Source organism: Terrapene carolina, unplaced genomic scaffold, assembly GCF_002925995.2.
Source record: "Terrapene carolina triunguis isolate 2854851 unplaced genomic scaffold, T_m_triunguis-2.0 Scaffold33356, whole genome shotgun sequence".
NCBI lineage: Eukaryota > Metazoa > Chordata > Testudines > Emydidae > Terrapene > Terrapene triunguis.
The window spans coordinates 2,091,411-2,104,563 of record NW_020697707.1 but is presented as its reverse complement, the minus strand read 5'-3'; the positions used below and the strand labels follow the sequence as shown (position 1 = coordinate 2,104,563).

At 46.1% G+C, this 13,153-nt stretch overlaps 1 protein-coding gene across 1 annotated transcript in view; it reads left to right on the top strand.

Annotated features, from left to right (window-relative positions):
- LOC112110886 (metalloprotease TIKI1-like) overlaps positions 1 to 13,153 on the top strand; it is a 106,836-nt gene that overhangs the window by 72,096 nt on the left and 21,587 nt on the right. The gene's annotated exons all lie outside the window — the stretch shown is intronic.

Here is a 13,153-nt window from a genome sequence, read left to right as displayed (position 1 = left end):
CTAAATAGAACCCTGACACTAAATCTGATCCTTCTTTTTGCTAACCAGGAGGATACAGTATATCTAGACACATTTATTTTTATTGTCTTAGAAAATGGTGAATTTTCTTATTTACTAGATGAGTGATTTTCTACTCATGATTTGTGTCAAGCTGCATTGGGATTGAAATTGGTATTCAACTAAAAATGCCCAAAACCAGCATTTGCAATTTTTAAAATTACTTGAATAAAACTACATTAACGATGCTGGATACTAGTTTCTATGTACGTTTACCAAAACACATTTTGCATTTAAAATTAACTGATTTATTGCAACAAAGTATTCTCTGTAGGTAATGTGTTGAACTAACTGTGCTCACCACATCCTTCAAGATTTTAGAACTACTAGACCACACTTTCACACCTAGTTTTTATTCATAGACTGGAAGAGGAAAACAAGCCTTCCTGCTTTTTCTTAACTTTGAATGAACTAGTCATTGAACTGAACTAGTTGAATAAACTGAAATGAAGAAAATATTCTCTCTGCATTTGCAGAGGAGGCTACTGCTGTCAAAAACTGGTTTAGCACTTCAACCAACTCTGGTTCCAGTTGCTGAGCCAGTGACTTCCACCAGGACAGTGATTGGACTTTCTTTAACACTTGGCAGCAAACATGTAGTGCAATATTCTTTTTGCATTTAATTTAAAAGATGTCATTAGATTACAGAGGTGTAGGCCTTAACATAGGTTGTCAATTTCAAATTTAATTTTAAATGTTTATTTTTAATAATCAACCTGTATTTAATTTAAATAAAAATCTGATCTAAATAAAAAAAACCCCTTCATTTTCATACACCCTGGTCCTTGTGCTGAAGAGCTGACAATCTCAATAGACAAGACAGGCAAAGGGGAGTGCAGGGGGGACAGAAGCACAGGAAGGGGAAATGACTTGGACCAGCCAAGAATAGAGCCAGGTCTCCTGATTCCCAGTCTAGTGCCCTACCCACTGCCTCCCAATTAAATTTGTCTCTAAACCTTAATGGCCACTGAAAAGGGGAATGCAGCTAAGACCACGCTCAAGGAGAGCAGCATCCTGTCAAGCAAGAGATGCACATGACACATTCATCTGATCAGTGGATGTTGCTTCAGTGAGGGTGGAGGGTCTAGATAAGGAAAGGGAAATATTTAGCTAAATGCAGTAACATCATTTACAGTAAGGAGAAATCCCTACACATGCACCAGGTAGCTCTGGTTACGGGCTATCTGCTTAGCATAACAAGGATCTCTCACATTGAGTAGGGTGGTAATGAAAGGTAGCTGATAGTATCTGTTCAGGCATGCATAAAGATTGTATACATACCATCCTTCTGCACTAATACACTGCTGCATACAGCTCTCCACCGCGGAGAAAAGTGAATCAGACACAGGTTACTTGGGTTAGGGCATTCGGGGGTGTGACCAAGTTCAGACTTTGATAAATCAGCTGCCAACACCACTGGCTGAACTGTCATGTCAAAGCAGCGTGTGAATCCCTGATGGGTTCATATTGATCATGACAGACCATAGATAAGAAACAAATGCCAGCCACAGAAGAAGAGCTAGTCCCTGCCATGTACTGCTCCAGGGACTGGGTCATAACTGAACACTGAATGGCCAACTTCAAATACAAACAAGGTCACATGGACGCAACGGTGAGCATGAAACTAGCCTGTCCTAGAAGCACTGTCCTGGAAGGAGTAATGACCTTCCAGCAGCAGCACACGCAATGAAATGGGCAGGTATAAACCAGAAATTTAAAGATACCTATTCCTGAATTTTCTTCCCTATCTTCCATTTTGTTAGTTTATTTTTTCTCTCTCAAGACTTGTCTACACAGCAACTTACATATGGCACGCCAGGGTGTGAATCTACAGCAGGGGTGGGCAAACTACAGCCTGTGGGCCACATCCGGCCCATGGAACCGTCCTGCCCGGCCCCCAGCCCCTCCCCCGCTGTTCCCCCTTCTCCGCAGCCTCAGCTTGCTCCGCTGCCGGCGCAATGCTTTGGGCGGTGGGGCTGTGAGCTCCTGGGGCAGCGCAACTGCAGAGCCCAGCCTCACCCAGTCTCTGTGCTGCGTGGTGGCGGCGGCGTGGCATGGCTGTAGTGCCGCCAGCCACTGGTGCTCCAGGTAGTGCAGTAAGGGGTTAGGGAGCAGGGGGAGTTGGATAGAGGGCAGGGGATTTCGGGGTGGTGGTCAGGGGGCGGGGAACAGGGGGTTGAATGGGGGCAGGAGTCCCGGGGGGCAGTCAGGAAGGAGGGGGGGTTGGATGGGGCAGCAGGTGGCAGTCAGGGGCAGGGGTTCTGGGGGCAGTCGGGACAGGGAGTGGGAGTGTGTGGATGGGGCAGGGGTCCCAGAGGGGCTGTCAGGGAACATGGGGGGTTGGATGGGGCAGGAGTCCTAGGAGGGAGGCAGATAGGAGGTGGGGGCTGGGTCACAACCCCCTCCCCTACCCAGCCCTCCATACAATTTACGAAACCCGAAGCGGCCCTCAGGCCAAAAAGTTTGCCTGCCCCTGATCTACAACATAAATGTGCATCAGGTTGTTTGAAACGGGAGTACAGCAAAGTGCACTACCGAACTTTTAGTGCGTGATAGCAGGGTCCACGCAGCCAGTTAGCGTGTGGCAAGCTGGCGTGCTGTACATTCATTTCACACCCTGGCTTGTCATGCAGCAACTTATTATGTAGACCACCCCTGAATGTATTTGCCACTGTCGTCTTCACAGACAATCTTCTCTGGCTTGCTCAGTTCTCTGTCTCTTCCCTCTTTGGCACCTGCCTTAGATTCTTAAAAACCATTCCAAGATATTTCTGTTCTTCCTTTCATCCTCTTCTTCTCCTTCCTTCACTTCACCGTTCCCCTTGCTCTCTCTTCTCAACTGCCAGGCTCCCTCCTCCAGTCCCCCCCCTGCACTTTCTCTTCTCCCCCACCCATGCGGGAAGAGCTCTTGTACTTCTGCAAGGAAATGATGCAGTGGGAAATATCCAGCCCTGTGCCTGTTGAGCTCCAGGTGACAACAGACGCTTTGCATGCAGGCTGCAGGAAGTACACTGCTCCCTCTCGCTCTCCACACACCCGTCAAACCTTTCTCGGTGTTTCCAGCATACTTTCTATGCCCCGCCTGCTGGAAGTCTCCAGGCCATTAGCATTGTTTCTTCTCTTCCCCGGGGGACACACACAGGCCTAGTCTACACTACGGGGTTAGGTTGAATTTAGCCGCGTTTAAAAATGAATGTGTCCACACAACCAACCCCGTTCCGTCGACCTAAAGGGCTCTTAAAATCGACCTCTGTACTCCTCCCCGGCGAGGGGAGTAGCGCTAAAATCGACTTTGCTGGGTCAAATTTGGGGTAGTGCAGATGCAAATCAACGGTATTGGCCTCCGGGAGCTATCCCAGGGTATGTCTGCACTACAAAATAGGTTGATTTTATAGAAGTCAATTTTTAGAAATCGATTTTATACAGTCAATTGCGTATGTCCACACTAAACGCGTTAAGTCGGCGGAGTGCATCCTCACTACCGTGGCTAGCATCGACTTATGGAGCGGTGCACTGTGGGTAGCTATCCCACAGTTCCCGCAGTCTCCGCCGCCCATTGGAATTCTGGGTTAAGCTCCCAATGCCTGATGGGGCAAAAACATTGTCGCGGGTGGTTTTGGGTACATGTCGTCAGTCGCCCCTTCCTCCGTGAAAGCAACGGCAGACAATCATTTCGCGCCTTTTTTCCTGGGTTACCCATGCAGACGCCATAGCACGGCAAGCATGGAGCCCGCTCAGCTCACCGTCACACTGCTGTTGTGGGCAAGTCTACTGTGGGGGCTGCTGTGATCCAAGTAGCCAATGCAATCATTGACGTTCTGTTATCAAGGGTAGTGACTCTGGGAAATGTGCGGGCCTTTTTAGATTTTAGGGGCATCATATTCCTGTCCTTTGTCGCTGGTGAAGAAGTCTTGCAGCCGTACGTTCCAGTCTGGTCGGCGCTGTAACACCCCATAGCACTTCTGTGGTTGACGCATGTAACAGCTCCAGGGCTCTTGCTCTTTTGCCTTGGCCGAGGTACCTTGCCCTACCCAGACCTCCAAGCATTCGACACAGGGGCACCTGCAGCAGCTGGCATTGCTACACAGTAGCAGGTCCTTGCCTTCGCAGCAGACGGTGCAGTAGGACTGCTAACAGTCGTCATCCACTGCTTCCGCTGCAACTCTGCTCTCTTGCTCCCCAGCAACGAGCTCCGGGGATCCGTACTGGTCCTCCTGGGTGCTGCTGGCAGCAGACAGTGCAGTAGGACTGGTAACCGTCCTCGTCTGACATGTAGCTTGGCCGGGGGTTCTAGGAACGTCTTCCCTGCCTGGCTCCTAGCAACCTCCAGGACATGGTGTACGGCTCCATCACTTCCCCTGCAACTCTGCTCTCGTGCTCCCCAGCGACGAGCTCAGGAGATCCGTTCATGAAGCCTGGACAGTAGTAAGGAGCAGTTCAACTATAGGCTGAGCAAGTGCAGAATGGTGGTAGAATGTGCCTTTCGATGTTTAAAAGCTCGCTGGCGCTGCTGGTCGGACAGCGCAACCAACATTCCCATTGTTATTGCTGCTTGCTGTGTGCTCCATAATATCTGAGAGAGTCAGGGGGAGACGTTTATGGCCGGGTGGGAGGTTGTTGCAAATCGCCTGGTGTCTGATTTTGAGCAGCCAGACACCAGGGCGATTAGAAGAGCTCAACAAGGTGCACTGCACATCAGAGAGGCTTTGAAAACCAGTTTCATGACTGGCCAGGCTTCGGTGTGACAGTTGGGTGTGTTTCTCCTTGATGCAAAGCCGCCCCCTTCGTTGATTTTAATTCCCTGTAAGCCAACCACCCTCCCCACTTCGAAATAAAGTAACTATTGTTTTGAAACCATTCTTTCTTTGTTAATTAAAAAAAAAAAGAGAGATAATGGACAAGGTAGCCCAGGTGGGGTGGGGGAGGAGGGAAGGACAAGGCCACATTGCTTATTGTAGCCACACTAAAAAATTAAACTGTTTGAATGACAGCCTTCTGTTCCTTGGGTCATCCTCTGGAGTGGAGTGGCTGGGTTCCTGGAGCCTCCCTCCCCGCATTCTTGGGCGTCTGGGTGAGCGGATATGGAAAATGGGGAGGAGGGCAGGCGGTTATACAGTGGATGCAGCAGGAGTCTGTGCTCTTGTTGGCTTTCCTGCAGCTCCACCAGACACTTCATCACGTCCGTTTGCTCCCCCTTTAGCCTCAGCATCGCGTCCTGCCTCCGCTCTTCGCGCTTACTTATCGCTTTCCTGGACTCTGCCACTGAATGCCTCCATGCATTAAGCTGTGCCCATGATTTCCAAGCTCATGCAGTCCTCCCGCACTGATAAGGCACAGCTTAATGCATGGAGGCACCCACAGTGCACCGCTCCGTAAGTCCATGCTAGCCACGGTAGTGAGGATGCACTCCGCCGACTTAATGCGCTTAGTGTGGACATACGCAATCGACTGTATAAAATCAATTTCTAAAAATCGACTTCTATAAAATTGACCTAATTTCATAGTGTAGAGAGAGAGAGAGAGAGACACACACACACACACAGACATACACTCACTCACTCGCTCACTCTGTACAGGGGCCAATTTGGAAAGTATCCCATTGTCATGTCTTTCAGAGGTATTTATCTGGCCCCATCTGAGTACTCTTACTCTTTTAATGTATGTATTCTCACCGCACCCCAGCGAGGAAGGGCAGGGCTCTTACCCCCTGGGGAACTGCGATACAGAGAGAAGATAAGTGATGTGCTCAAGAGCATGCAGGAAACCTCTGGCGGAGCAGGAAATTGAATGCAGGTTTCCCAAGTCACATGCTAGTGCCTTTAGCCATCTTTGTATTTGGGTGCATGTCTTTGCTCTTCTCATTTATCAGCCCTGGGCTTAAGGAAGTTCAATAACGCCACTGTAGATCATGCAGAAAGCAGTACAGGCTCCAGATCATGGGTCCTGTAACTCTGGCTTGTAGTTTAAAATTCCCTAGGTCTGGCATTCAGCGTAGATTTTTATAATTGCCCTGCACGTTAGTTTAGTGCTTGGCTCATCCACAATGCCTTATGCGTAAATGGTGTCTTCCCGGAGGTTTATTTGGATAACAGTAAGCTGGGGAAGAGGATCACTCTGTGTTGCAGTTCAGTGTTTGCATTGCTTGAGTATTTTCCTCCGTTCTTGTGCTGAAGTACCCAGAAATGCGCTTGGCACCTCATAGACCGAGGCAAGGCACAATCCCTGCACGAAAGAGCATACACAAGCCAGGGCCATAAACAGATACAGGAGTGGGAGCGCAGAAAGGGGAGATAAAGAACAGGATGATGAAAATGGGGCCAGATCCTCAGCTGCTAAGAATAAGTGTATTTACACCAGCAGAGAATCTGCCACCAGCAGCACATTTCTATTACAAAACAAAATAAGGGTACGGGGCCACCCGGGAGCCTGGATGCATCCTCAAGTTGCCAGCTCATGCTGAAGCTCACGCCACCATGTCTACACACCGACGTCACCCCTGCAGGTTATGCTGGCCCGTGTTGTTATAATCACACTTTCACTTACAGTGTAGACATCTCCAAAGAGGGCAAAGTTAAGGTAAATTGGGTGGGGTGCTAGTGAGGGATGCAGGATAAGTGCTCATTTCCAGAGGTTTAAAACATTCGGCTTTTAGAAAGGTGTAGAATTTTGTAAGGAAAGCGTAACATTGTTTTTTGGTGTTAACTGCCCTCCACTGAAAAACACTTTCATTTCCTACTCTCTTCTAACGAATCTTTAGTTTGGGCATGGATGGGGTGCTATTAACCTCGCCTCTTTTACCTATCTTTCCTTTGTATTTGTATTTTTATCAAAACGTCATCAAACCAGAAAAAATTGATAGACCGTGTGGCTTTCAGTGGATTCAAATGCGGTTTGATGCTTTATTTAGTATAGAAGTTCGTGCAAAAAACTAGCATTAGTGCGGTGTTGCGAGTGAGACTAAAGCAGTCAGAAGAGAGGAAATGCAGAGTTAATAGGAAAAGCTTAGCTTTAGCTCTTCTCTCTGTATCATGCCGTAAAATATAATCTCACCTTGTATTATGAATATATTGTGATAGACCCAGACCAGTTGGGTACAGCAGAGTAGCAGAAGGGAGATATACTGGCCACTGGATAAGTAGTTTTCTGTTCCCTGAGTGACCAGAGCAGGGGCTGCTCCAGGCTAATAGACCACCTGACTCCAATTAACCTGCTAAGAGTCAGGTGAGGCAGTTAAGCACCTGACTCTAATTAAGGCCCCTCTGATGCTATAAAAGGGCTCACTCCAGTCAAGCCAGGGGGAGCCAGGGGAGAGGAAGTGTGTGAGAGGAACTGGGAGCAAGAGGTGTGCAAGAAGCTGAGAGTGAGTAGGCGTACTGCTGGAGGACTGAGGAGTACAAGCGTTATCAGACATCAGGAGGAAGGTCCGGTGGTGAGGACAAAGAAGGTGTTGGGAGGAGGCCATGGGGAAGTAGCCCAGGGAGTTGTAGGTGTCGTGCAACTGTACCAGGAGGCACTCTAAACAGCTGCAGTCCACAGGGCCCTGGGCTGGAACCCGGAGTAGAGGGCGGGCCCGGGTTCCCCCCATACCTCCCAACTCCTGATCAAACACAGGAGGAATTGACCTGGACTATAGCTTCTACCAGAGGGGAAGGTCTCTGGACTGTTTCCTGACCCACAGGGTGAATCTGTGAAGCGAGCAAATCCGCCAATAAGCGCAGGACCCACCAAGGTAGAGGAGGAACTTTGTCACAATATGTTGACCTTTTAATTGCATAAGCCTTGACGGAGGGTAGGGGGTAAAGATGGACCCTGCACAGCTTCACTGATGTCAATGGATTCTGCACAGGTCAACATTAGCCAATCTCCATACAAAATCATGGCTGTAAACTCCAATTTCTTATGCTATGCCACATGTTGTGAGTTAAGGTATAGTAGAGTCCATGTTCAGACCTGGCTTATTTTGTAGATTTCATTGAGAGTTTAGAGAAACAAACACTTGTCCTATATATTTTAGTGAGACATTTTTCACTCCTCATTCAGTTGCAGAACCAGTTTTTTAACACAAACATAAATGTAAAAACAAAACAAAATAAAAAAACCCAAACCACCGAACAAACTAGCTGAGCAGATTTTGATGAAACGTTCCAGAAAGTCTTGCCTCTTGCCAAGACAGAACTTAGAAGGGGAAGCCTGTGTTTTGGGAGCTGTTAATGAGCTCCCCCCACCAGTCCATGCCATCCATACAGTTGAGAGATTTCACTGGGGGGGCAGCTGATGAGAGTTAAATGCTCACCTGTGTGAGTAAAAGGTGAAGGTCCCAGCCTGCCCCTTGTGCACAGAACAGTTGACCTCAGTGAGAGATTTGGCCCACTGAATTTTTTAAACCCTGGGACAATTCCTTTTTGTCTCTGAGGTGTTTCCTTTCTGTTCCTACTGAAAAAAACAAGGGCTGTATTATTCTGAAACTATTAACACAGACTGAATGTTGGCAAACTGTCAGTAAGGCTACAAAAAGAAAGGCTATGGTCAAAATTTCTTCCTTTACCAACAAAAATCAACCAATTACTTAAGGAAAGAAAGAAGCTGTTTACTTACTGTGACTCAGATTTGTATGACATTAAATCTCCAGGGAATGCTATTTTCTTTCCCTAAGTTTTTGTTTTGTTTTTGTTTTTACAGACTGCCCAGAAAGGGGAATTGGTATGAACAGCCCGATTAGCCAATGTCTGAATTAACAATTCAGCAAGTCTTTAGAGACTTAACATCTCAGAAACACCAGGTCTTACTAGTTTTCCTGCTGAATCAAGCAGCTTAGTGACTTAATATGCTCTAAATTCAAATGAATTCACAGACAGTCCAGCACCATCTAAGACATGTACTGAAAGGAGCAGTCGTGATCAGGGAGAAGGTTTGTAGGTTATCACAGAAGCGGGATTGTCGCTGATCAAGTGCACAACTGGTAAATAGGTGCTAGGTTGTAACAGGAGAGGGACTTGGTTAGAAAGAGAAATGACAGCTGCTGTTTAAGCCAATGCCTACTGGAGTCAATGGAAAGGCTCCCACTGACTTCACTGGGCTTTAAATATGACCATAAGGGACTTGGCAGACCCATCGGTGTGAAAGACTCTCTACCATGCCATGGGAATTTTAGATGGTCAGCCCTGTGGGGCAGGAATTGTCATGTCCTGTATATTTGTCCAGCACCTAGAGGAATGGGGTCCCACCCTGATTGGCCTCTAGGCATTACTGCAATAGAAATGTTAATTAGTGTCAGTTCTTATGATTTGTTTATTGTTTTGAAAAAAAGATGCAATTTAGGCCAAGAAGCCGGAAGAATCTAAATTAAAAGGGAAAGTCGTAATTGTGACTGGGGAAGGGATAGCTCAGTGGTTTGAGCATCGGCCTGCTAAACCCAGGGTTGTGAGTTCAATTCTTGAGGGGGCCATTTAGGGATCTGGGGCAAAACTCTGTCTGGGAATTGGTCCTGCTTTGAGCAGGGGGGTGGACTAGATGACCTCCTGAGGTCTCTTCCAACCCTGATATTCTATGGTTCTATGGTTTACAGCCTGCGGGACAGAGGAGATTGATGACGTGAGCTAGCAGAAATATTTGTAAAACAAAAGAATGAATTCAAAGCCAGGATACATTTGTCATACTTGTAGGGAGGTTTTAAAAAACACTAAGGAACATACGGTAGGATTTTCAGTTACCTAGGCAAGTTGGGAGCCTGATTCCCTTTGAAGGTCAACTGGAGTTAGGAGGGTAACTTGCTCAGGCACTTTTGAAATTCTCACCTACAATCTAAATAATCAGAATTGGGACTCCAGGAGTAAATAGGGAATGCAGCCAAAGCTACTTTGTGCAAAGGGTGCTAAACTTATGCAGTAAGTTACTGGAAAAGCCAACAGATGCAAAGTAGAAAGACATTCAAGAAACACCCTCGGGCCTGAAAAAGAAGAGCGATTTGAAAAAAACCAAACCAAACCCAAAAAGGAGCAGGCAAGTGAGATCACGATAAACCAGATTAAGTCAATTTTGCCTCTCCCTGTATGTAACGGGCCTGATTTCCCCCCGTGCTACTCCGCTTCTGGGATGCGGGATCATTTTGAGCTCCATGAGTGGAATAGAAGGGCAGATTCCCAGAAGGTGTGTGTGATCCGATCCAAGAGTGGCCGATCCAACTTGGCAGCTTTTCGGTCTGTTTACTCAGTAGCTTCTGGAGACTACAGCTAGTATAGGATTATCATAATGACAGTCTCCAACGGGGATGTAGTCTGTGGAAGCAGGAACCATTTCCAAAGCCCCAGGGGTCACACGAAGGGCACTCGGCCTGGAGTCTATGACAAATGTACACAGTTGAAGTTATGAGTGTGCAAAAATACCCCTTCCAAGGCATCAGTGAAATCTTCAAAATAAGGTAAGTCAGAAGAGAGAGAGAGCTGCTCAGAGCATATCTCGATGGTGGTCAGCTGACAGCTCCTTGTCTGTGCTAGAGTTCCCTCATTGGTAGCAGTGGTGGGAGATGGTTTCTAAAAAAGGCTAGTGTAGACATGTCCCCAAAGCCCTTTCTCTGGAAATCTCCCACCACTGGGCTACCACCAATACAGCTCCCTCCAGTGATAGCAACCGTGAGAACACTCATGCAAAACAGGGCGTAGGTGTTTTTAACACCATGTTTCCTAATGATGCCGGTCTTGCAGTCATGGTGATAAAAGCATGAGCACCCAGTTTACACTAATACCTCCATCACTGATAGGGCTGGCAGCTAGGAGATTTCCAGCAAAAGGCCAGTGCAGATACACCATTGATAGGCAAGCTGCCAGAATGGATAGGTTCTCTCTCTCTCTTTCTATCTATCTAAAATAAAACCTTGGAGATCTGACTAATATTTTCTTTTGTGCATTAAACGTGGGACCTGATCATACAGTCTTTACTTGGGAAAATCTTCCTTCAAGCCATGATTTACTTAGTTGTCCGGCATTCAGCGTTTAAGACGTGTTTTGAAATAAGTGACCCACACATTGGCCAAGGGATCTAAATCTATCCACAGAGACTGCTGGGTAGAAAGGCAGCTTGATCTGATTTATGACTGTGTTTTGGATTAGGGGAATTGCAGCTTTATTAAATCAATTTTGGAAATAATATGTAACTGCATCCTCTGTATTGTACAAGGCCTTAAGCACAACAATTCCGAGAAAGATTCATATTCAAATAAGTGAACCACAATCCAAGTAAATATAGAAAGACTGCCAAATCTGCCCATATGAATGCCAGCAATCGCCTATGCATTAGTTGTTTGCATGGGAAAATGTAAAAGCAGTAAAATGTCATTTTTTTTTTTCACCCTGCTAGTAGGAAACACAGGCCACACATTTGGGGTTTTCTTTAACTCTTTCAGTGAAACAAGTATATAGGAGGTGTATACTGTAGGGATGTCAGAGTATAAAGAATGCATTTATTTATTTATTTATTTGTTTATTAGGGTTTTTATTACTTTGCAATAAACAAGAATCCATGCAATGCCTTGGATGCCTTTGATACACTGTTAAAATGACAACCCAATAAGCAGATCTGTTAGTTACCCCAAGATCAAATCAAATAACCCTGCAACAACATAAGTATAACAAAAACTAATTAACCTCCCCAGCAGAGTCCAACACCACAGTTGCTCAGTCCTACCCAGTCTAGCGGAAATAAATCCAGGAGGCACTCGATCTGCAAGGAGGATATATTCCTTTGGGATTTGCCTTGATGATGATGAAGAAGAAGAAATATGGTGGCAAAAAAGCCATGTGACCTTGGTCTGTGTCTGCAGAAGCATCACAACATGGAAAAGGAAGGCTTTAAATGCAGCTCTAATATCTAACCTAAAGAATCTTTCCATTGACTTCAGTGGGCTTTGGATTGGGGCCCTTGTTTTCCTGTCTCCAGCAGGTGGAAACAACTCTTGCAGCTGGTTACGCCAGTTTTGTATTTTTCTTATGATGAATTCTTCCCAAGTCTTTCCTTTCTGTCAGGATTAGATTCTAGGGTATGGTGCTTCCTGGCAGTCCATCCCCCCTCCTCCCCCCACACATTAATCAGGTCAGTCTGTGAGAAGGTAGCCCTCTCTAGTTCTAAAAGACCCGTGAGCCTAGAGCCCAGCCCCAAACTCAGCTGAACTAAATCAAGAGTGTGGGACCTGGTGAGATTTTATTTGTCTTGCACTTTTTCTTTTTTCCACTTTTCACCCAATTGCCTGAAGGCATCTTGTGCATCTGCAGCTGGCTGGCACATCAATTTCCCAAATTTAGGAGGAGGCCAGGAGAATCCAGGCAGGTTGTTGAATGGAAGTAGCTACATTTCAAAAGAGCATCTTAATGGTATAAACTTTAAGGGCCAGAATATCGAGAACTCTGAGGACCTGTTGGAAATAACAGCAAATTCCTCCACTGAAAACATTGGGAGCTGAGCTTTTGAAAATCTGGGTACCTTCATTTAGGGGCCTAACTGGGAGCTGTTGGATGCTGAGATCTTTCTTGAAAATCTGGCCCTGAAAGTATTAGATCAAAGCAGCAAAAAGACTTGACTGTAAAATGTGGCTTTGGTCGTTGGAAAAAGCAGCATTTTTATAAATTTATGGAACTTCCCTATTACAGTAAATGGACTGAATACACGAAAATATTTTGAAGGTAACTTCAGAGAGAGATTCTGAGAACTTCTCGTCCAGGAATAGAGGTTAATAAACAACTTTGACAAGAGTCCACAAGTCCTGCTACACAGGTATTAACTGAAGAAGCAACTGAATCTTGTCCATAAGGAAGTGAGCCAGTGGAGAAGTGACAAACACGGATACCTGAGTCCAGCTGGACTCTGAAAGTGTGTTCTCTGCTTTCAGTAAATTGGGTGAGAATGAAAGTAGCTCCTATAAATTGAGGCCTGGAATTACTTTCAGTGAGGGTTGTGATTTTTTTTTTAAAACTGGAATAGTTATACCAGTACAACCCCAGTGTAGATGCAGTTATACCGGTATAAGGCAACTTATTTTCCTTCCTGAATAGGAATAGTATACAAAGCACCTTTATACTGATAGAACTGGTGTATTAGGAAGGGGGCT